The following is a 22,073-nucleotide window of genomic DNA, read 5'->3' on the forward strand; positions in this document are numbered from 1 at the left end:
CCTTATCCGCTCCCCAGAACATTCCCTCTCATCCCCTTCTGGTCAATATCGATTCTCCCCCAAAAGTATTACTAACTACTATTCTGACTTCTATCACCTTCATTGTTCAGCGTGTGCTCGTTGGTGTCTTGTTTCTTTCACTCATTGAACATTGTGTTTGTGAGATTCATTCATCTTTGAGAGTATGGTGGTATTTTGTTTATTTTCATTGCTCCATTGTATTCTCTGTGTCCCTGTGTTATATATGGTTTATTCGTTCATTCTGTTATTGATAAACATTTGAATTGTTTCATGATTTTGATGTTGATGAATAATGGCATTATGAACAATTTCGTACAAGTTTTTCCAGGCACATTGTATGCATTATGATGGGCATATACCAAAGACAGAATTACTGATTAACAGGGACTATTAGATTTTAGTAAAATTGTCCATTTACTATTAGATTTAAGTAAAGAATTTTCGAAGTGTTTGAAATTTAATTAAAATTAACTCTCCTACCGGTAATGTGTGAGAATTCCAATTGCTCCATAAATAAACTAACAGTTTAATGTTTTTAAACATTTCTCGACATTTTTAATGATTCTGGTGTATGTGTACCATATCTCATTGAAGTCTTTATTTTCATTTCCCTGATAACTGATGCTATGGTTTTTCCAGTAGTCATGTATGGATGTGAGAGTTGGACTATAAAGAAAGCTGAACGCAGAACAATTGATGCTTTTGAACTGTGGCGTTGTAGAAGACTCTTGAGATTCCCTTGGACTGCAAGAAGATCCAACCAGTCCATCCTAAAGGAGATCAGTCCTGGGTGTTCATTGGAAGGACTGATGCTGAAGCTGAAACTCCAATACTTTGGCCACCCGATGTGAAGAATTGACTCATTTGAAAAGACCCTGATGCTGGGAAAGATTGAGGGCAGAAGGAGAAGGGGATGACAGAGGATGAGAGGGCTGGATGGCATCACCGACTCAATGGACGTGAGTTTGGGTAAATTCCAGGAGTTGGTGATGGACAGGGAGGCCTGGCATGCTGCAGTTCATGGGGTCGCAAAGAATCGGACGCTACAGAGCGACTGAACTGAACTGAACTGATGACTGATAAGGACCTCCTTTTCATGTGGTCTTTGACCATTTGAATATTCTCTTTTGAGAAGTGCCAGTACAAGTCTTTTGCCTGTTTAAAAAAATTGGGTTCTCTATTTTTCTTTTTTTTTGTAAATATGTGTATGACTTTTTATTTAAAAAAAAATTAATTAATTTTATCGGAGTATATTTACTTTACAATATTGTGATGGTTTTTGCTGTACATCAACATGAATATTTTTCTTTTTTGATTTGTTTTTTTATATATATTCTGGATACAAGTCCTACACACACACAACTTATTAATATTCATGTAACAAATATCTTTTGCTACTCAGTGACTTGCCATTTCACCCTCTGAATGCTCTACGTTGAAGAGCTTTAATTCTTAATTTTAGTGAAGTTCAATTTATCAATCATTTCCTTGACAATTGTTGCTTTTAATTTAAAAAATCTTTATGTATGCCCAAGGTCATGCATATATTCTCTTATTTTATATTCTAGAACTTCATCATCCAATATAGTCATCACCAGCCTCATGTAGCTACTTAGATTTCTTTTACTAGATTCATTGACATGTAATCAGTAAACAATAAACTACACATTCTAAAGAGTACAGTTGGATATGTTTTGACTTATGGGCACTCTGAAACCATTACCACAATCAAGGGGCACAATCAGCAATCATCCCTCAAAATTTCTTTGTGCCCCTTTGCAATCTCTCCCTCCCAACTTTCCCCCTGTCTTTAGGCAACCACTGGCCTGCTTTCTGTAATGATAGATCCATTTGCATTTTCTAGGATTTTATATAAAAAGACTCATAAAGCATGTACTCTTTTTGTTTTGGTTCTGCTTCTTTCAGCATAATTATTTTAGTGATTTATCATACTGTTGAGTATATCAATATTTCATTCCTTTTTACTGCTGTGTAATATTCCATTGTATGGATATACTACAATTTATTCATACATTTATTGACGAGTGTGTGGGTTGTTTTCTGTTTGGGATTATTATAAATCAAGGTGCTATGAAAACATATTAGTTTTTCTATTGCTGCCATGACAAATGATCACAAACCTAGTGGCATAAAATAACAGTTCTATAGACCAGAAGCCTGACAATGGTCTAAAATCAATGTCAGTAGGGCTCAGTTCCTTTCTAAAGACTCTAAGGAGAATCCATTTCCTGGCCTCTTCCAGTTACTAGATTCCTTGGTTGTGGCCCTTTCCCCCATCTCCAGAGGCAGCAAATATTGCTTCTCTCTGGCCTTTCTTCTGTTGCTACATCTCCCTCTGACCACAACTAGGAAAGGTTCTCTGCTTTTAAGGATTAATGTGATTAGATTGGGCTCACCTAGGTAATCCAGACTAATCTCCTCATCTCAAAGTCAGTAACACTACTTAGAAAAGTCCTTTTGCTGTGTAAAGTAACATAATCACAGGTTCTAGGGAACAGAGTGTGGACATTTTTGGAGTAGGGGGTGGTGACCATTATTCAGGCTATTCTGTGATGTCCATTTCTTTTGTTTCTCTTAGGTAAATACCTAGGCACAGATTGGCCGGATCACGTGGTAGGTATGTGTTTAACTTTTTAAGAAACCAGAAAGGTGTTTTCAAAGTTGTCACACTTTACATTTAGATCAACTGTGTATGAGAATTATAGTTGCTTCACATACTCACCAACACTTGGGAGTTTGTTGTTTTGATTATAGCCATTTTTGTTGGTGTATAGTATCTCATAGTTTTAATTTGAATTTCCCAAATGACTAATGACATTGAGCATCTTTTCATGTGCTTACTTGCCATCTATCTGTCTTCTTTAGTGAAGTGTCTGTTCAAATCTTTTGCCCATTTTAAAGTTCTTTATTTTCTTATTGAGTTTTGGGAGTTAAAAAAGTATCCTGGGCTTAGTTCTTTATCAAATATGTAACATGCAAATATTTTCTCTGAGTCCATGGCTTGTCTTTCTATTCTTATCAGTGTCTTTTGAAAAGCATAAGATTTAATTTTGACAAAGTACAATTTATCAGCTTGTTCTATTATACATCTGCTTTTGCTGTTGTAAGAAATCTCTAATAACCAAGATCAAGAAGATTTTGTGCTTTATTTTTTTCTAGAAGTTTCATACTTTTAATTTTCTCATTTAACCAAATATAAATAATAAGAAAACATTTTTACATATTTACTCATTTGGCTACCATTTCTGCTGCTCTTCTATTATTTGTATAGATCCTTTATTTCTATCCATTATCATTTGGCCCTGCTTGAAGGACTTCCCTTTGCATTTCTTATAATATGGATCTCCTGGTGATGAATTGTGTCAGCTTCTGTATGCCTAAAAATGTCTCCATTTCACCTTAATTTTTAAAGATTATTTTTACGGATATAGAGCTCTAGGTTAGCAGTTTTCTTTCTCTTATGTACTTTAAAGATGCTGCTCCACTGTTTACTCCTTTTCATTGTTTTTAGTGAGGAATCTACTGTTGTCCTTTTATTCCTCTATGTTACTTTTTCTCCCTCTGATTCTCTAAGATTAAGTGTTATCACTGGTTTAAAGCAACTAGACTATGATGTGCCTTGGTGTATTTTTCTCCACATTTCTTTTCTTGTGAGGGTTCATAGGACATTTTGGATTTGTGGTTTTACGGTTTTCAGCAAGTTTGGAAACATCTCAACCATGATTTCTTCAAGTGTTTTCTTCTTTTTCCTCCCCCTGTCCTTCAGCAATCCCAATGACTCATATAATTAGGCTGCTTGAAATTGTCCCACAGCTTGTTTTTGCTGTCTTTATTTGAGAAAGTATTTTCTCTGTGCTTTATTTTAGATGGTTTTTATTGTATTACCTTCAAGTTCACTAATCTTTTCTTCTGGAATGGCTGTTCTGCTGTTGATTTCATCTAGTGTGTTTTTGAAATTTGCTATGTGTCTTTTAAATATACTTTTCATGCCTCTACTTAACTTTTGGTACATATGACATATATTAATAGCTATGATAACTATTTTAATATCCATGTCTGCTGATTTTAATTAGTCATTTTATCCTCTCCTTTGCATGCCTGGTAAGTTTTTATTTTATATGAGGCATTAAAAATTTTACCCCACTGGGTACTAGATGTTTTTATATTCCTATAAATATTTTTGGGCTTTGTTCTGGGAAGCAGTTATCTGAAAGCAGTGGTATTATGGGGTCTTGTTTTTAAGTTTTATTAGGCAGATCAGAGCAGTGTTTAGTTTGGGTTAATGTTTGCTCACTGTTGAGTACTATGAGTACTCTGCTTGATGCTCTGTGAACTATCAAGTTTTCCAGTTTGGCTGGTGGCAACAGGTGATATTTTCAGCTTTGCATGTGTGTGCTTTATACTGTTCTTTTTGATCCTTTCTTGTGGTTATTTTCCTGGTGTTGGGTCATTTCTTCATACATGTGCTGACTAACTCTCTGTTCAATATTTGAAGGGACCTTCAGCAGATCTACAGATTCTTCCTGTATGAAGCTATCTTTTCTCCTGATACTCTTTTCTCTACTCCAGTAACCTTGGTTTCCTCGGACTTTCAACTCCATCTCCTCAACTCTGGAGGTCTTCTGGGCTCTTCCTGAATCTCCTCTCCTTGCACTATGGAAGCTCTCGCAAGATAGTATATTGAGGCAATCATAGGACTCACCTTGTTTGTTTCCCTTTTCTCAAGGGTCACTCTTCTTTGCTGCTTGATGTTCAGTATCTTAAAGTATATTGTCTTGTAATTTTTTTGTCTTTTGTTCAAATTATTCAGGTAGAAATGTAAATATAGTTTTCCGGTTCATCTATGCTAAAAGCAACAGTCTTTGTGGCAGTTTAAATTTGAATTATTTGATATGAATAACATTTTAAAAATTCAGTTTTCAAGCATTTTAATAGACACATTTTAAGGGTTCAAAAGTCATATGTGATTAAAGGCTACAATATTGGATGATGCAAATGTAAAACATTTTCATTATTATAGGAAGTCTAATTGGAAAACTCTGTTATAGAAACATAATATTTTAATTTTATAAAAATCTAGGTTTATAGTTGTGTATGGTATGAATTAAGGGTCAAGATAGCACTGTTTTTCCAATATGGATATCCAGTGTATCATTTATTCTTGACCTTTGCATTTACACTAGATTTTTAGAAATAGTTATCAATTTACAGAAAAAGAGCATGCTGAGATATGTTTGGAATTGCATTGAATCTCTCTATCAATTGAGAAAGAAATGACATCTTTAAAACCTGGAATTTTCCCATCTATGAATGTGGTTTATTCCTTTATTTAAATTTTTTGTAATCTCTCCCAGTGTTAATGTTTCACAGTTGTCTGGATAAAGGTCATAGATACTTTCTATTATATTTATTCTTTGGTATTTAATATTTTAGTTGCTTTCATAAATAGTAAAATTTAAAATTCAATTTTATAATATTTTGTTTCTAATATATGGAAATACAATCCATTTTGCATACTGATGTTTGATTGGTGACTTTGATGAAATCAATTATTTATTTGAATATTTTATCTGTCTCTTAGTTTTGGAATTCTATGTAGCCAGTTTTTATGTATCTATGAATAATAATAATTTGACACCTTATTTTCAAATTTTTATACTTTATGTTTCTCTTTCTTGACTTATTATACCAACTAAGATCTCTAAAAATCCATTCTTAAACAGTAGTGGTGGTAATGGACATTCTCAGGGTAAAAACTTTAAATATTTCACCATTAAATATAATGTATGATATTTGGGGGATAGATACCCTTTGGGTTGAATTTTTTCTTAGGATAAGCTTATTTGGTTTTATTATCAAGATTATGCTGATTTTATACAATGAGCTTGAAAATGTTGGTATAAGTTTATATCTTTCTTAAATATTTGGAAAAATTTATAAAGTTATCTGGGCCTGGAATTTTCTTTGTAAGTTTTAAGTTATGAATTCAATTAATGAAATAGAGATAAACTTTCAGATTTTAAAATTTGTCCTTGTGTCAGTTTTGCTAAATTGTGTTTTTGAATTAATTTGTCTGTTTGTTTAAATTTTCTTTCTCATAGTTTCTTTGTGTCTAATTTGCTGTAATTTTTCTAGCTTCTTGAGCCAGATGCTTTAGATAATTGATTTTCAGCTTTCATTGTTTTCTGGTATGTGGATTTAAACTATAAGTTTCCCTCTTAACTAGGCTTTTGTTGTGTTTTACAAGCTTTAATAATTTCTTATTTTTTATCTTTCATTTCCAAATATTTTTTGATTTTCATTTTGATTCCTTCTTTGACCTGTGGACTGTTTATAATTTTTTTTCATTATTTTCCTCAGTGTGTCTATCTCTATATTTTCTGCTAATCTATTTTCCAGTTGAATAATCTCTTCTGATGTAGTAATATGCTATTAAATCAATCTCTTTACTCCATGATATCTGAAATTGCATTTTTTTTTTCTTGTTAGACGTTATATTTGATTCTTTTAAACATAATTCACTGGTGAAATTTCCATCTTATCATACATTTTCTTAAACCCATTAATCATAATCATTTTAAGTTCCATATGTGATGATTCAAATAAATGAATCATCTGTTAGTTTTTCTATTGTCTATTTTTCTCTATATGTTTAATCATTTGGTCCTATCTTCTGATATGCTTTATAATTTTTAATTAAATGCTGGACATTGTATTTGAAAAAATTTTAGAGATCTTGATGATATTATTTACCTCTGGAGAAGATTTATTCATTTGACCAGCAATTAGACTAAGCATAGATTACTTTGATTAAATTGCATGTTGAGACAGTTTAAAGACAGTTTAGGATTATATGTGGACTCTCTGTGAGCTGCTTAATTTCTGGTTTTTCTTTCCGGTGTCTCAACTAAAAGTTTGGTGTGTAATTGAGAATACTTCTCCTTCATGGGCCATTGTTTAATTTGAGTCTCTGCACTTAATACAACTGATAATTTTTTTTGTTTTGCTTAACATTTGTAGCTTCTTAGCAGCTATTTCTACCTGATTTCCCATCCTTTCATTCAGCGCAGCTTAGGATTCAGCAAATAGTTCAAGAGCAAGAACTGCACAGAATTGTAAGCTTATCTTGCTGAGGATTTTTTTTTTTTTTAATAGGATCTGGGTTTCTTAAGTAATAACCACCTTGATATCCTTGAATTCCAGCTTTTGTCTTCCCAACACTGTGGGACCATCAAATGATCTAGATCTTTGCTTGCGGAATGAGAGAAAGAGAATAAGCCAAATAAGGGATACAAGCTATTGATTAGTGACACATTGTTGAAAGGGGCTTCTACTGGACAACCTCTACTACAGCAGTGTCCATATCTTGCTCACAGTGCTATGTTGCTTTAGTTATAATGACATACCTTCCGTTGTTTGTGGTTTATGAGAGAATTGCTTTCCATAGGGATGTGTTTAATTATGTGCATAATCAGATATATTGCACTGCAGGGGAGATGGGAAAATCTTTAGTCCCTTTGTGAAGTTGTCACGTCCCATCATCCTTCCCCCAACTCCTGCCAGCTCAAGAATCCCAATCATAGTTGGCAGAAACACTCCAAGAAAAATTTTAACAGCAACAGTCACTGAACAGCCTATGTGTCAGGCAGAGTGTTAGGTGCAGGAGACTTGAAGACAGGCCACAACAAATGATATAACAAAATTCACAAACAGACCTAAGAGAAAGTAAAGGGAAGGGGGCGGTGGGCACAAGGACGGCTGTGAGGATGTCTCTCTTCGCCTACAGCGTAAGAACATTCTATTTGCTCGCAACTCAGTTCTTTCTAAGCTAAACTTTCTAGGCTAAAGAACTAAAGAGTTCTTGGGAGGTGCTGTCTTTGAGCTGTAAAATGTCAATAGCAAAAGATAACTACCTTACAAATACTATTTATTAAAGTGGGGGAAACCACTATAGAGAGGGCTTCCTTTGTGGCTCAGCTGGTAAAGAATCCGCCTGCAATGCGGGAGACCTGGGTTCGATCCCTGGGCTGGGAAGATCCCCTGGAGGAGGGAAAGGCTCCCCACTCCAGTATTCTGGCCTGGAGAATTCCATGCACTGTATAGTCCATGGGGTGGCAAAGGGTTGGACACAACTGAGCGACTTTCATTTTCACTATAGGGATACATAGAATTGGTGCAAAACCAATATTGTACATGAAGGTTTTATTCAGTCCTAATTATGTAGCAGTTTTTCTAACAAAGAAAAGATCTGGATGCTGCCTGTTTATAAGGAAGCCAGAGAAGGTGGAGAAGATAGCAGAGGGATAAAGGAGCCCCCTGGTTACTCATCATATATCTCCATCAAGCATGTAGTGAGTGTAAGGCACAATGAGACATGAAGAAATGACTGAGACACCCATGGTATGTCTGGGTGCCTCCCACAGCTGTGCAGGTGGTCCTTTGTTAAGGGAGGGGCTGGGTGGCACATCTCATATCTTCCACAGAAAGTAACGGGAAGAGTCTTTAGGGTGGGGGAGGAAGCCATGCAAACAAATCACAGTAATACCTGACAGATGGTGGCAAGTCATCTTGGAGCTCCATATTCCATAACACATCGGTTTGTGGGTTTGGCGCAAACCAAGCCCAATCAAGAGGAAGAGAGTGGGAAAACTTGATGGAAGAGGTGAGATTTGAGTCGTCCCCGTCAGGATGGATAAGACAGGCTCCCTGTAGGGTCTGTCACGGATGGAATGTGTTTGCAGATAATAGTGATGAAGGGACTAACATTTACCTAGATCTTATTCTAGGTCAGTCCCCGTGCTGAGGGCTTCCCACGCGTTACCCCAGTTAAGCCTCAGAACCATCCTCTGCGGTACAGAAAACTGGTGTCCCTATTTATACAGAGGGGAACGTGCAGGCTCTAAGAGTTTGATTCGGAGCAGCAGAACTGGGGGAGACGCTGATGAATTTCAGGGACTTTCTAGAGGACGCAAGGCGGTGGGTAAAGATGCAGGCAGGCGCCCAGGAGGCTCAAACTGGCTGCCAAGCTCCAGGGACAGGCTCTCCAGAGAGAGAATGAGACTAGCCTGTGCTTTCCTGGGAAAACAAAACACCACAGCACAGGAATCCAAGGTTGTGGAGGAAGCCATACCCTGGTTACTGGGGTCCACACTGTCTCCTGGGCAGGGGTACTGGAAAGCGACAGGAGGCAGATTTTGCTGCAGGCTGACGGCTAAGGAGCCTGTTTCTGGCTTCCAGTGCCCGGTAGCCCTTCGCATTCACGGTACACAAAGCCCTCCCAAGCCTTTCCTAATGGGAGGCGTTATCTCCATTTTCCAGGCTGAGAAGCCCTGCGCAGAGGGGCAGCTGGCCCCTTCCACCCCCGCGCCTCCTCCACCCTTGGCGGGTGGAGGGTGAGTCAGCGGTGGGGGCGCAAACGTGGTCCAGGTCTTCTGCTTCCAAGCCTGAGCTTTATCTCCCAGACCGTGCTGCCTCTTGGAGCCTTCTGGAGAGGCCCCTGCTGTGGAAATGAGCATCTGTCCAGACTTTGGAGCCCGGCCTTCAAGGGCCTGAGTGACTTTCCACCTGGCTTCCAGACCCCCACTGTGCCTCCTGCCTCCCCCTCACAGGTCTCCATGCTGCCAAGGGAACCTGCAAGCCATTTCCAGGCAGGCCCTTGCCTGCATCCCAGATTTCCCTTTTCTCCCTATTTTCTTTCTTTATATGCATCCTGGACAATACATGGGGTAATTTTCTTGTGTACTCACGTATTTGGTATATAATACTTGTCCTCTCTAAAACCTCTTTGCTCCTTCATTCGCTCCTAGATCTGTCCCTTTGACATACATTTGTTGAGCTCCTACTATGTGCTGAGCACTGTGCTAGACAATTGGGGAAATAAAAATTTGTAAGGATGGACCAAGCATTTCTCTAGAACATGCAAAATCCAGAGGATGGTCAAGGATCAGAATGTTGAGAAACCTCTTATTCTGTAACTCGGGCTCATTAGAGGACCTGCAGGAACTCTAATGCCCACCAGCACCCTTGCCCTGGATCTCATTGGAGGTGGTGGGACTTGTAATGCATCCTCTTCTGTATTCGCTGTAGCCTTCTGGCTTCCTGGGCATGGAGAGATGGCCAAACCCTCCTACCAGATCAGGGGCTCGGCACGCTGACTCAGGAGTGCAGTGACTGGGCATTTCTGGGCTGTTACTCACCAGCACCTGTAAGAGTTTCTCTTCTGTGGCCAGCCTTGGCTCTGGGCAATCAGGCTGAGTTTCTGAATGACACCTAATGTCCTCTAACCCAAAGCAGACACTCCTGTGCAGTTAGGGTCAGCCGGGCCCTGGCCAGCACCACATCCTGCTGCCGCCCTGGGCAGCTTCCGTGGGCAGTGCCAGTGTTTCCTGCCTTGCCCACGCCTCTCTTGGTGACTGCCTTCTCTCTGGGAATGCATGAACAGAGCAGGTAAAAACATGGGATTCAAATCAGACCCATTAGTTCTGAGGCCTAGCTCTGCCACCGATTGGCTGTGAGATGTTTGTTAAATTCACTCATCTCAACTACAAAAATTGTGACCCGATGGACTGTAGCGTGCCAGGCTCCTCTGTGCATGGCATTCTCCAGGCAAGAAAACTGGAGTGGGTTGCCATGCCCTCCTCCAGGGGATCTTCCCAAGCCAGGGAGCAAACTCATGCTTTTTAAGTCTCCTGCATTGGCAGGTAGGTTCTTTACCTCTAGCACCACCTGGAAGCCCCTTGCAACTGTAAAAACCATGTCTCCCTGTATCAGTCAGGGTTCTGCCAAGAAGTAGAACCAAATAGGAAATAAAGACTTATGTTAAAGAATTGGCTGATGCAATTTATTTTAAAGAATTTAGAATAAAGTGGCTATTTTAAAGAACTGGCTGACACAGTTGTGGGTTGTGGGACTGGCAAGTCCAAAATCTATAGGGCAGATCAGCAGACTGAAAACAGTAGCCAGGAGCTGATCTTGCAGTCTTAAGGCAGAATTTCTTCTTTGGGAAACCTTAGTGTTTACATGTAAGGCCTTCAACTGATTGGGTGAGGCCCACCCACATTCTCAAGTGTAATCTTCACTTAAAGTCAACTGGTTGTAGCTATGAACTACATCTACAAAATACCTTCACAGAGACACCAAGGTTAATGCTTAATTAAGCAACTGAGCACTACAGTCTAGCCAATTGATCCAGTAAACTGACCCTCTCACTCTCTCATTGAAGAGTGATGAAGATTAAGTAAAATAATGTATGCAAAGTGCTAAGCATAGAACCTGGTTGTGTTAAGTATCTGCTTGCTACTGATATTGTTACTATAGTTGTTGTTTTTTATTTTCTACTTCTTTTTGGTCTGCTGCTGATTCAATGAAGCCTTTGCTCCAGTCCAAGGTATTTGCTGCTCTGACAGATCCCATCTAAGAGCAGGGTGTGTGCTGTGGGAACTCAGAGGTGGGAGTGTACCAATTTTAGGCTCCTGGAGAATAAGCATATGGTTGGCTTATACACAGCTCAGAGTAAATGCCTAATAGATACCAAGAAATAAATGGACAAAAGAGGATAATGTCCTGATAAGTATGGCTGTCCCATGTACGTATAGTACAAGCTTCATACGTAATTTAATATTTTAGTAACCATATTTAAAAATGAAACATAAGAATATCCAAAATATTATTTCAAAATATAATCAATATAAAAATTATTAGATATTTAGCATTCTTTTTTACATACTAAATCTTCAAAATCCAGCATATATATTATATTTATGGCACATCTCCATTTGGATTGGTCATATTTCAAGTACTCACATGTGGCTGGTGGATACTCTACTGCATGGCATAAGATTAGAGGAATATTTTTCCAAGTTTAGTTCCTGAATAATTGTGTCCTAATCACTGGGGCTGGTTTACGGAGTGGACAGCATGTTGATAATGGGCTGCACTCTAGAACAAACTCAATACAATTCACCGACCTGTGCCTGCCTGTTCATAGGCTGTTTATGATCAATCCTTGCCAAAATAAGGACAAAAAGTGAGAGCAAGTGTTCAGAAGATTTTATAGCAATTTAACAGAGTAATTTTACATCCATTTAATCTAATAATAAAAAAATTAGGGATTGGATGATGTCTTATTTAAAGTTAAAATTTTCTATTCATTCCTTCACATTGCATTTTATAAAAATCTCTCTCTCTCTCTGATGAAGTGGAAATAAGTAAAACCTGGCCCCTCACCAGAGAGAGTTTGAGAAGCACTGTCTCTGGGGTAGATGTTGGAAATTTAGGTTTTTAACACACCCTCTGATGATTCCTAGACGCACACAAGTTTGAACCTTCTGAAATTAGACCAAACTCTCCAAGAAGTGTAGACCTCATTTCCTTTTTATTTTATTTTTTCCCTTCAGATTGCTGTGTCCAGAAGCAGGGCTTCAGGCCTGGGTGGTTCCTCATAACAAGGGCAGCTCTGCATACTTCAAAGGCGCTGTCCCAGCGCCAGCAGGGAGCCCTGTCTCGCTCTGACGTCCTCCACACCGGCCAGACCACCAGGCCCACACAGTCCTGCTTCTTCTTGAGACTCTTTGTGAGTCCTCTAGGATCCTGGGATTTTCAAGGTTTTCTCTGATCCTCCACACAGAGAATACGACTTTTCAATCTCCATCTCTTGGAGCAGACAGGCAATCTGTTAAAAAAAAAGAAAAAGAGAAAAAAATCTCTAGACCCAAAGGAACTCTATTTTTTCTTGTCCTTGCTCAAAGCTTTCATTGCACATCTTGAGTTTTCAAAGGCAGTGCGTGTATTGATTTTTTGTCCCTGACCCCCAGGGTTCATTGCTGCTGTGTTTTGGGCTATGGCTCCCTATAGAAATCCCAGTGGCCTCCACTGGGGAAGTCTTGGTGATTGGATGATATTGGAAGCAGTTTCCTTATATAAACCATCACAGATATCCTTTGTAATTTGTCATCTTCTCTTTCTGTGAGGCTCTCCTCACAGGATCTTTCCTATGTGGCTCGAAACTTTCAAATCAGCCTTCAGGCCAGAATTTCTGCAAGGAAATGGAAGCTTTTTACCTCTCTCTCAGTTTCCAGTGAAGATGTTTTAGGTTCTGGCTCCCATCCCACCAGCCCCATCCTCGCCTAGAGATAAATATCGTCTATTCCCACAAAATCTCAATATACTACTGCATTCACTTTCTAAGGTGGTCAGAACCTCAAAGCACAGACTAAGTGGCTTAAGTGACAGAAGTTTATTTCTCATGGTTGTAGAGGCTGGAAGTCCAAGGTCAAGGTATTGGCAGGGTTGATTTTGGGCTATTGCTCCCTACAGAAATCTCAGTGGCCTCCACTAGAGAAGTCTTGGTGATTGGATGATATTGGCAGCAGTTTCCTTATATAAGCCATCACACATATCTTGTAATTTGTCATCTTCTCAAGGCCCCTCTCCTTGGCTTGCAGATGGCCACTTTCTAGATGTGGCCCTTCCTGGTCTCTAGTCTGTGCAAATGCCTTCCTAGTGTCTCTTCCTGTTCTTATACGGACCTCAGTCTTATGGGATTAGGCCACCACACTTAAGACCTTATTTAACTTTAATGACCACATTAAAGGCTTTATCTCCAAATAGCATCACATTGGGCTTCAACATATGCATTTTGGGGAGGAGCATAGATTAATCTATAGCAACTACCAATTTTAGGCATTTTACATCCATTTAATCTAATAATAAAAAAATTAGGGATTGGATGATGTCTAAGTTGGTGTCTGCTCATGGCCTGATTTCCTCTTGGATTCTGGGGTTCTTGCACCTGCTGGTGTTCTCTGTCTCTGTAACAATATTTGCTTCCCACCCCATCACCCCCCAGAGGCTGGCCCTGTACTGAGTAGGGGCCTGTTTGACATTTTTGGGTGTGGATCAGGGTCTTCTGCTGCCGAAGCTGTGTTAGATTCTGCTTGGGGTGCCATATCTGGCTCTCAGAAGAGTGTTACGTGGTCAGCCGTGAATTCCATCAGAGACTGCTCTCCAACCCCTGTCTTCAGAAATTATTTCAGGCTTCATATAAAGACCTAATTTTTGTGTGCATGGCACCCATCCCCTCCTCCTCCATGAAGATCTGTCTCCCCTTCATTGCTCCAAATTCAGAGGGAAAACAGAAACTAGTTATCTTAATCTGTGCAGCCATTAGCACTCCTTTCCATTAGAAGACTGGGCATCTACCTCTCTCTCCTTGTCCAGTCTATTTTATGGCAGGAACCCAGGACTGTTTCTATTTTCTTTGCAGCCATCAAACAAGAGAGCACAAGACAGACGGATTTAAGTCTTTAATGACCCTTATTACTTGATGAGAGAAGAATCACAAAGCTTTTGTCTGTGACCCTTTGTGAATCCAGTGATTCATTGATTTATTCCTCGATTATTGAGCGCCATCACTTCATGTGCTAGGGTCGATGGGTAATGGAAATAGAACACATCTTTCCTTTACTCCAAGAACGTGTGGTCTGGGAATGGAAACCGTCCAGTAAGCAGGTGATTGCAACATGGTGTGGGAGGGGTGGCGATGGGAGCAAACTGCCTGCCATTGAACTCAGTGGGACCCACAGCCCCAGTGGAAAATTCAGAAAAGGCTTCCTAAAGGAGATGAAGACTTCGCTGAACATTGAAAGAATAGTAGGAGTCAGCCTGGTGCCGGAGGGTGAGGTAGGAAGAGGAGAAAGGGAAGGACATTTTGAGTATAGATAATAGAATATGGGGCTTCCCTGTAGCTCAGATGGTAATGAATCTGCCTGCAGTGCAGGAGACCTGGGTATGATCCCTGGCTTGAGAAAATTCCCTGGAGAAGGGAATGGCAACCCACTCCAATATTCTTGCCTGTAGAATTCCATGGACAGAAGAACCTGGCGGGCTACAGTCCATAGGGTTGCAAAGAGTTGGACATGACTGAGTCTAGTCAAGGCTATGGTTTTTCCAGTGGTCATGTATGGATATGAGAGTTGGACTATAAAGAAAGCTGAGTGCAGAAGGATTGATGCTTTTGAACTATGGTGTTCGAGAAGACTCTTGAGAGTCCCTTGGACTGCAAGGAGATCCAACCAGTCCATCCTAAAGGAGATCAGTCCTGGGTGTTCATTGGAAGGACTGATGCTGAAGCTGAAACTCCAATACTTTGGCCGCCTGATGTGAAGAGCTTACTCATTTGAAAATACCCTAATGCTGGGAAAGACTGAGGGCAGGAGGAGAAGGGGACAACAGAGGATGAGATGGTTGGATGGCATCACCAACTCAATGGATATGGGTTTGGGTGAACTCCGGGAGTTGGTGATGGACAGGGAGGCCTGGCGTGCTGCAGTCCCTGGGGTTGCAAAGAGTCGGACATGACTGAGCAACTGAACTGAACTGAACTGAGCAACTAACACTACCAACAGCATATGAAGAGTTGAAGGTGGGAGAAATAGGGCAGCAGCTGAGGAAATAAGTAAATACTACACATGGTTTCTGGGGGGCCAGTAGTTAGAGTGTAAGGATGGCTCTTCCTATAGCTTGCAGGTTGGGGAGTCTGTGTGTATGTGTGTGTGGGAATGTGCACAGTAAAGGGAAGGTCCTAAAATGAAAATGGCATTGCACTAGCTCTCTTCCTACATTTCTGACCAAATGTTCTAGAACTCCTTCTTGGGCTTTCTCTGACCCTTTAATCCCTCATGTGTCAGCCACAACATCTTAGCCCTTGCATCCCTGTTTTCTACCGAAACAGATGTTGCAGAGAGTGGTCCTCTTTTTAAGCCTCAACTTCTGCTTCTCTGTAGCTAGCAGAGACCACATCCCATAGTCCTGTCTTCTATCCAGGGCTCTGGGCTGGCGTTGCCTGTCAGCTCCTAAACATGCCTGCCACCACCTAGTGTAGGGTGACCATGTATCCTGCTTTTCCTCCTTGGTCCTAGTTATGTGTTTTTTTGTGGGCCACTGTTGTTATTTTTGGCTGCATTGGGTCGTCATTGCTCTAGTTGCAGCGAACGGGGTCTAATCTCTAGTTGCAGTGCACAGGCTTCTCAGCCTTTCTTGTTGTGGAGTACAAGCTCTATGCATGCATGCTTCAGTAGTTGCGGTGCATGGGCTTATTTGCCCCATGGCATGTGGAATTTTCCTGGACCAGGGATTGAACCCGTGTCCCCTGCACTGGCAGTCAGATTCTTATCCACTGTGCCATTAGAGAATTCTGTGGGTGATTATTAACAGTGCCCTCCTGTTCACTCTCAAAGTGTCCCAGATTCGACCATAAATTATCTGGTTATGAAACAGGAGGGAAGGGGGCAGGACACAACCTTTAAAAGAATGACAGACATAGGACACAGCAAAAACTGCTTAAAATCAACCAGGTCCAAGATGGTGGAAGATTCGACTTACAGGGCACCTTAAGCCTCCTTATACGCTCATTGTGGTACATTAGCATGCTATAGGACACACCCACCATTGCCAAGACAGTTCTGAGGCCAACCATAAAAGGTAAAAAGTGGGCAGTGGCCCAATTCCTCTAACTCTCCCCCACCTTCCCTGTAATAGTTGAAATAATCGTCCAACTCATTAGCCAATAAAATTACCCAGCCTGAGAAAACTAATCACTCTGTATTTTGGAGCCTCTCACCTTCTGACATGGCCCACATTCTGTCTGTAAAGTGTGTTTCTCTCTAAATAAATCCACTTCCTACCTATCACTTTGTCCCTCACTGATTTCATTCTGTGATGAGACATCAAGAAGCTGAGCTTCATTAAGTCCTGAGGCCAGAGGTGTGATCTCAATTAAAAGACTATGTGTTCAAGTCCCAATCCGGGTTGTGTGGTCTCAGGTACCTTACATATATTTTGCTAACTCTAAAACCCTCCATCCCCTCTGAAACCAAAGATCTCTTCTGATTTCTTGGTTTCTGGTGGTTGGTGCCAGGAGGGTCTATGGACCCTTTTCCTTTACTCTGCTATAACCATGGTCCAGGATCTTCAGACTCAGGCCCTCTCCCCACTCCCCACCGACAGTTTGAACGATCTGTTTCAAACACAAGTTTCACTCATTTACACGCAGTTTGAACTCCTCTAGTGGCCTGCCAGTATTTTTAAGACAGCATCTCTACTTCAGCTGAAAATTTTAATTTGCTGTATTTGGCCTCACTTTACTATTTTTACATTTTTAAAAATTACTTCCTGTTACTCTGCATCAGCCAGATCATTCTACTGACTGACCTTGAAATTACATGCATATTTTGACTTCTACTTCCTAGCTCATGCTATGTTCTCTTTTGTTCAATGTTCTTTGACTTCTTTTCTAAATATCATCCAACTTCTAGCCCTAGATTGATTCCATCTCCTCCAGGGAGCTAACTCTAAACCCTCAAGCCTTGATGGGTCAGATGCTCTGTGTCTCTTTTGCTTACTTTTTCTGGGTCTTTGGATCCCCTGTTTTGCACTGCTTAGCGGAGTGTAGATATCCTTGTTCATGCTGCTTGAGCAAATAGAATATTGATTGACTTGAGGTCTTGAAAAGACATTTCTTTTGTCAAACTCTTATTTTGCCAAAGGCTGGATACTTGCAGCTAGCACTGTTATAGTTTCATAATAGGATTTCCAAACCTCAGCTGCCTCCAAACCCCTGCTCTGCTACCTACCAGCTGTGTGACCTTGGGCAAACTACTTAACCTCTCTGTGACTCAGCTTCCTCTTCTGTAAAATGGAGCTAATAACAGTGTCTATCTTAAGAGGTGGTTGTTAAGTGCTTGGTATAGCACCTGATATGTAGAAATAACTGAATACATGTTTGCTATTGTGGTCAGTTTTTCTCCCCCAACAACCAGTCAATCCTTGGTAACAGTTCCTTGGTTTGTCACTGAGTCTTCTCAAATGTAGCAGGTTAAAAGACAGTAGCAATGACCGAGTTTGTGGGCACTTATTTGGGGATAAGCATAATAAAATCTCTTGCTGATTTACCTTCAAATTAACACCATCAGATGGATTTAGAACCCCATGCCTGCACATTGCCTGATCTACTTAATTCAGATGAATCTTTAAAGTAATTAAAATGGAATGCTGTTACTCTCACCTGCACCAGCTCCACCTTGTGTTGATTCTCAGTGTGGACTGTCCTCCTATCTATGCTGTGTTTAGTCACTCAGTCGTGTCTGACTCTTTGCGACCCCATGGAGCCTGCCAGGCTCCTCTGTCCATGGGGATTCTCCAGCCAAGAATACTGGAGTGGGTTGCCAGGACCTCCTCCAGGGGATCTTCCAGACCGTTAGGTTTTCTAGGGCAAGGTTATTGGAGAAAACACTTGCTTAACCCACATTCAAAAGAGCACTTACCCCTGGGTCTCATGGAACCACCAATTCTGATTCTTCTAGTGGATCAATAGTCCACTGAATTTGGAACAAAGAGGGGAGGAGAAGACAGTGGGCATATTTTCAGATTTCTCACTAATTCAGTGTCACAGCTAAATATGGTGTTATTTGGCATTATGAAATAGGCCCATTTTAGAGCCATTTAAAGTAAACCTGAACGTTGAAGCTTCAGTATTTTATGTGGGTCACCTGGATTCTCAGTGAACATGAGAAAATAAAACCAACTATATTTTAAGCAAAGATTCCTGATGGATTTTACTTTCTTAGTGTCCTCAAGCTCAACTCACGCCAGAAGGACTTGGTTTCGCCTCCATGCCCTGCCGGTTGGGCAGGAAGATTGCAGGGAAGAATGGTGTTGCTCTCCCCACCCCTCTGCAGAATCTGGCTCCAGTGAGCCGGAGTGGAAGAGTTGCGCATGCGCCCCAGGGTCTCCCCAGACTTCCTCTTTAAGGCCTATTGTTCTAGTATGTTGGGTGCTCCTGGGCGATTCTCAGAATCTCCGTGTTCCTATCCAGGAGACAGCAGCTAGCTGATCTCTAACCTACACACTCTATTGCCCTCCGCTTGTGCAGCTAGAAGATGCAAGATGGGCTCTTCCGGAATTTCGCAACAAGGTGAGCTAGATAACCCTGAGCTCTCGGGAGAACTCAGGCCCGAGGAAGTGCTAAAAAATTGCGAGGAGGTGAGAGGCCCGGGAGTCGCACACGCGGGGAGGCTGTCCTTCACTGGCAGTAGCCCCCGGGGTCCCCTCTGCAGCCGCCCACCTTTCTAGACAGGGCGGCGGCAGCTGCTCTTCAAGGAGAAGGCGAGGCTTCGAGATGAACAAGGCTCTTTAGAAACACCGGGGCTGACGGTGTGATAACCACTCAAAAGCTAACAGAACAGCTGCAAAATATGATAAAAATCACTTGAAAAGTTCATTGATTTTGCAGCAAAACTGCAAGTACTTCACTTTATAATAATTGTTCCCTCGCGCTCTCGAATGTTGTACTTGAGCTGCAAGGGCGTTGGGGTCAGGGCGGCATTCAGCGAACGGGCCTGGGAAGACAATGGCAGGGAGCTGAAGAGACACTCTCATCATGAGCTAATTTACAAACCAAAGCAAAACAGAGTCGGGTTTTGTCTAAGATTATTAGAAGATGTTAATTCTCTGCTCAAATTATTTCTCTCCCTCCTTTCACCCTGGCAAGCTCATAACTAAAAAAGAAAGCCGCATCAACCCACCCGATCTCAGCCTCCCCAATGCTTATCTCGCTAATTAAATTTTGTGACTTGGCATACATGGGTGGGTGGGTTACTCTTTTCCCTTTCTTCTCTTCTCTCCGAGGACAGTGTCTTTGTTATTTAAATTTATGTGGCTTCTTGCTGTTTGCTTTGACACCCTGGTAGAATGGCTGTTAGTCCTTCTGCCCCATTTTTTTTCCCTCCTCTGGACTGGGAGACACAGGAAAGAACTGGGTACATGGAATGACCTCATGGTCCTTGACCCAGTGATGCCAACAGGCCGCTTGTTCCTACTCTCTGTCCAGAGCAACAGCAGGTTCTGTCCTGCCCTGTGCTGTCTTGCTGGCCTCACTCGCCTCCCAGGCTGGCTGGATTTAAAAGTAGACGAGCAAACAAACCCCAAACTGGCCTAACTCTCAATTATCCGCATGAATGGAGGGCTAATCCAATATTCATTTTTACTTGGCCTTGGAATGCCTTGTGTGATTTGTACGGGACAGATTTACCTGGCTGTTTCCGCTTTGCTTGGATGACTCGTGATAACGATTTTCACTATGCCCACAGACTGCTGGTGAAACCAGCATCCCAGCCACAGTCTGGGGTGGAAGGAAAATCCATTTGGGTGGAGAATCTGACAGAGTTAACACACAGATAATGCCATCCACCTGGCTGTCCTCCCATCCCTCCCTCTTGTGGCCTTTTCTTCTAGTTTATTATCTTCATCTGCTCAAAGCATGGGGGTAGATTACAGTTGTTGCTTAGTCGCTAAGTTGCATCCGACTCTTTGGGACCCCGTGGAGCCTGCTAGGCCCTTCTGTCCATGGGATTCCCCAGGCAAGGATACTGGAGTGGGTTGCCATTTCCTTAAGGGGATCTTCCCAACCCACAGATCGAATCCATGTCGCATTGCACAGTCTTTACTGCTGAGCCACCAGGGAAGCCCAGACAGTATCCTGTCTTATTTCCACACTCTGATGGTAAGGAGAAGCAATTTACGAATTGATTCATTTGTTCCTTGAGTGCTACTGCTAAGTCACTTCAGTCGTGTCCAACTCTGTGTGACCCCATAGACGGCAGCCCACCAGGCTCCCCCGTCCCTTGGATTCTCTAGGCAAGAACACTGGAGTGGGTTGCCATTTCCTTCTCCAGTGCATGAAAGGGAAAAGTGAAAGTGAAGTTGCTCAGTCGTGTCTGACTCTTAGCGACCCCATGGACTGCAGCCCACCAGGCTCCTCCATCCATGGGATTTTCCAGGCAAGAGTACTGGAGTGGGGTGCCATTGCCTTCTCCGATTCCTTGAGTAGTTATAAAATATCTCCTACATGCCAGGTGTTATGCTTGGGGCTGGAGCTACAATTCTGAAGTCCTATGGAGCTGATGAAGCTTACACACATATCAGATTGTCTTATCCACTGACAGTATACACGAATGTGATCAGCATTGGGATGAGAGAGGAGCTACAGTACAATAGGATCACCTTGTTGGGACACCCAGTGGAGACTTCTTAAGAAGGGAAGAAACCTTACCCGAAATCTGAAAAACAGGTAGGAGCTGTTCAGAAGACTGGGCATGGGGTTGGGGGGCGGGTGTGTTTGAGGCAAAGGGAGCTGTTTGTACTAAGGGCAAGAGGAGGGACCCAGCATGGGGAGCCAGAGGGCTGGATGGGGTCCAGAGTAGTTGGAGCACAGTTGGTGAGGCTGGAGGAGAGGTGAGGCTGGAGGAGGGGTGAGGGGAGACATAGCGGGTGGGGGGAGGCCATGAACGCTCTCGTAGGACAGCAGGGCTTTGAATTTTATTCCAACTTTCTGAGTGCAGACTCTGAGGGACATTTTCATCGGCATGCTGGGCTGGTAAGGAGTCTGACACCCTTTCAAGGAGCTATTAAAAAACAACAACACATAACTGTATTATTTCTTTTTATTGAAGTATGGTTGATTTACAATGTTGTGTTCGTTTCTGGTATATAGCAAAGTGATTCAGTTATACAAATATATACAGTATTTTCTTTTCCATTAGAGTTTATTATGAAATACTGAATGTAATTCCTTGTGCTATATAGTAGGACCTTGTTTATTTTATATAGCAGGTTTGTATCTGCTAATCCCAAACTCCTTATTTATCGCTCCATCAACCCCCTTTCCCTCCTGTAACTGTAAGTTTGTTTTCTATGTCTGTGAGCCTTTGTCTGTTTTGTAGATATGTTGATTTGCATCATTTGTTAGATTCCACACATAAGTGATACCATATGATATTTGTCTTTCTCTGACCTTCTTCACTTTGTATGATAATTTCTAGGTCCATCTGTGTTGCTACAAATGGCATTGTTCCACTCTTTCTTATGGCTGAGTAATATTCCATTGTATGTATGTATGTATGTATGTATATATATATATATCACATATTTATCTATTCTGTCGATGGACATTTACATTGCTTCTATGTCTTGGTTAT

At 41.4% G+C, this 22,073-nt stretch overlaps 1 long non-coding RNA gene across 1 annotated transcript; it reads left to right on the top strand.

Moving 5' to 3' along the window:
* The first annotated feature begins 924 nt into the window (after positions 1 to 924).
* LOC122452477 lies at positions 925 to 21,160 on the top strand. Its single transcript, XR_006272711.1, has 3 exons — positions 925 to 980; positions 2,621 to 2,659; positions 20,952 to 21,160. It is a non-coding gene; the product is annotated as an uncharacterized LOC122452477 (long non-coding RNA).
* Positions 21,161 to 22,073: the final 913 nt, after the last annotated feature.

This window comes from Cervus canadensis, chromosome 13 (genome assembly GCF_019320065.1).
Source record: "Cervus canadensis isolate Bull #8, Minnesota chromosome 13, ASM1932006v1, whole genome shotgun sequence".
Taxonomy (NCBI): domain Eukaryota; kingdom Metazoa; phylum Chordata; class Mammalia; order Artiodactyla; family Cervidae; genus Cervus; species Cervus canadensis.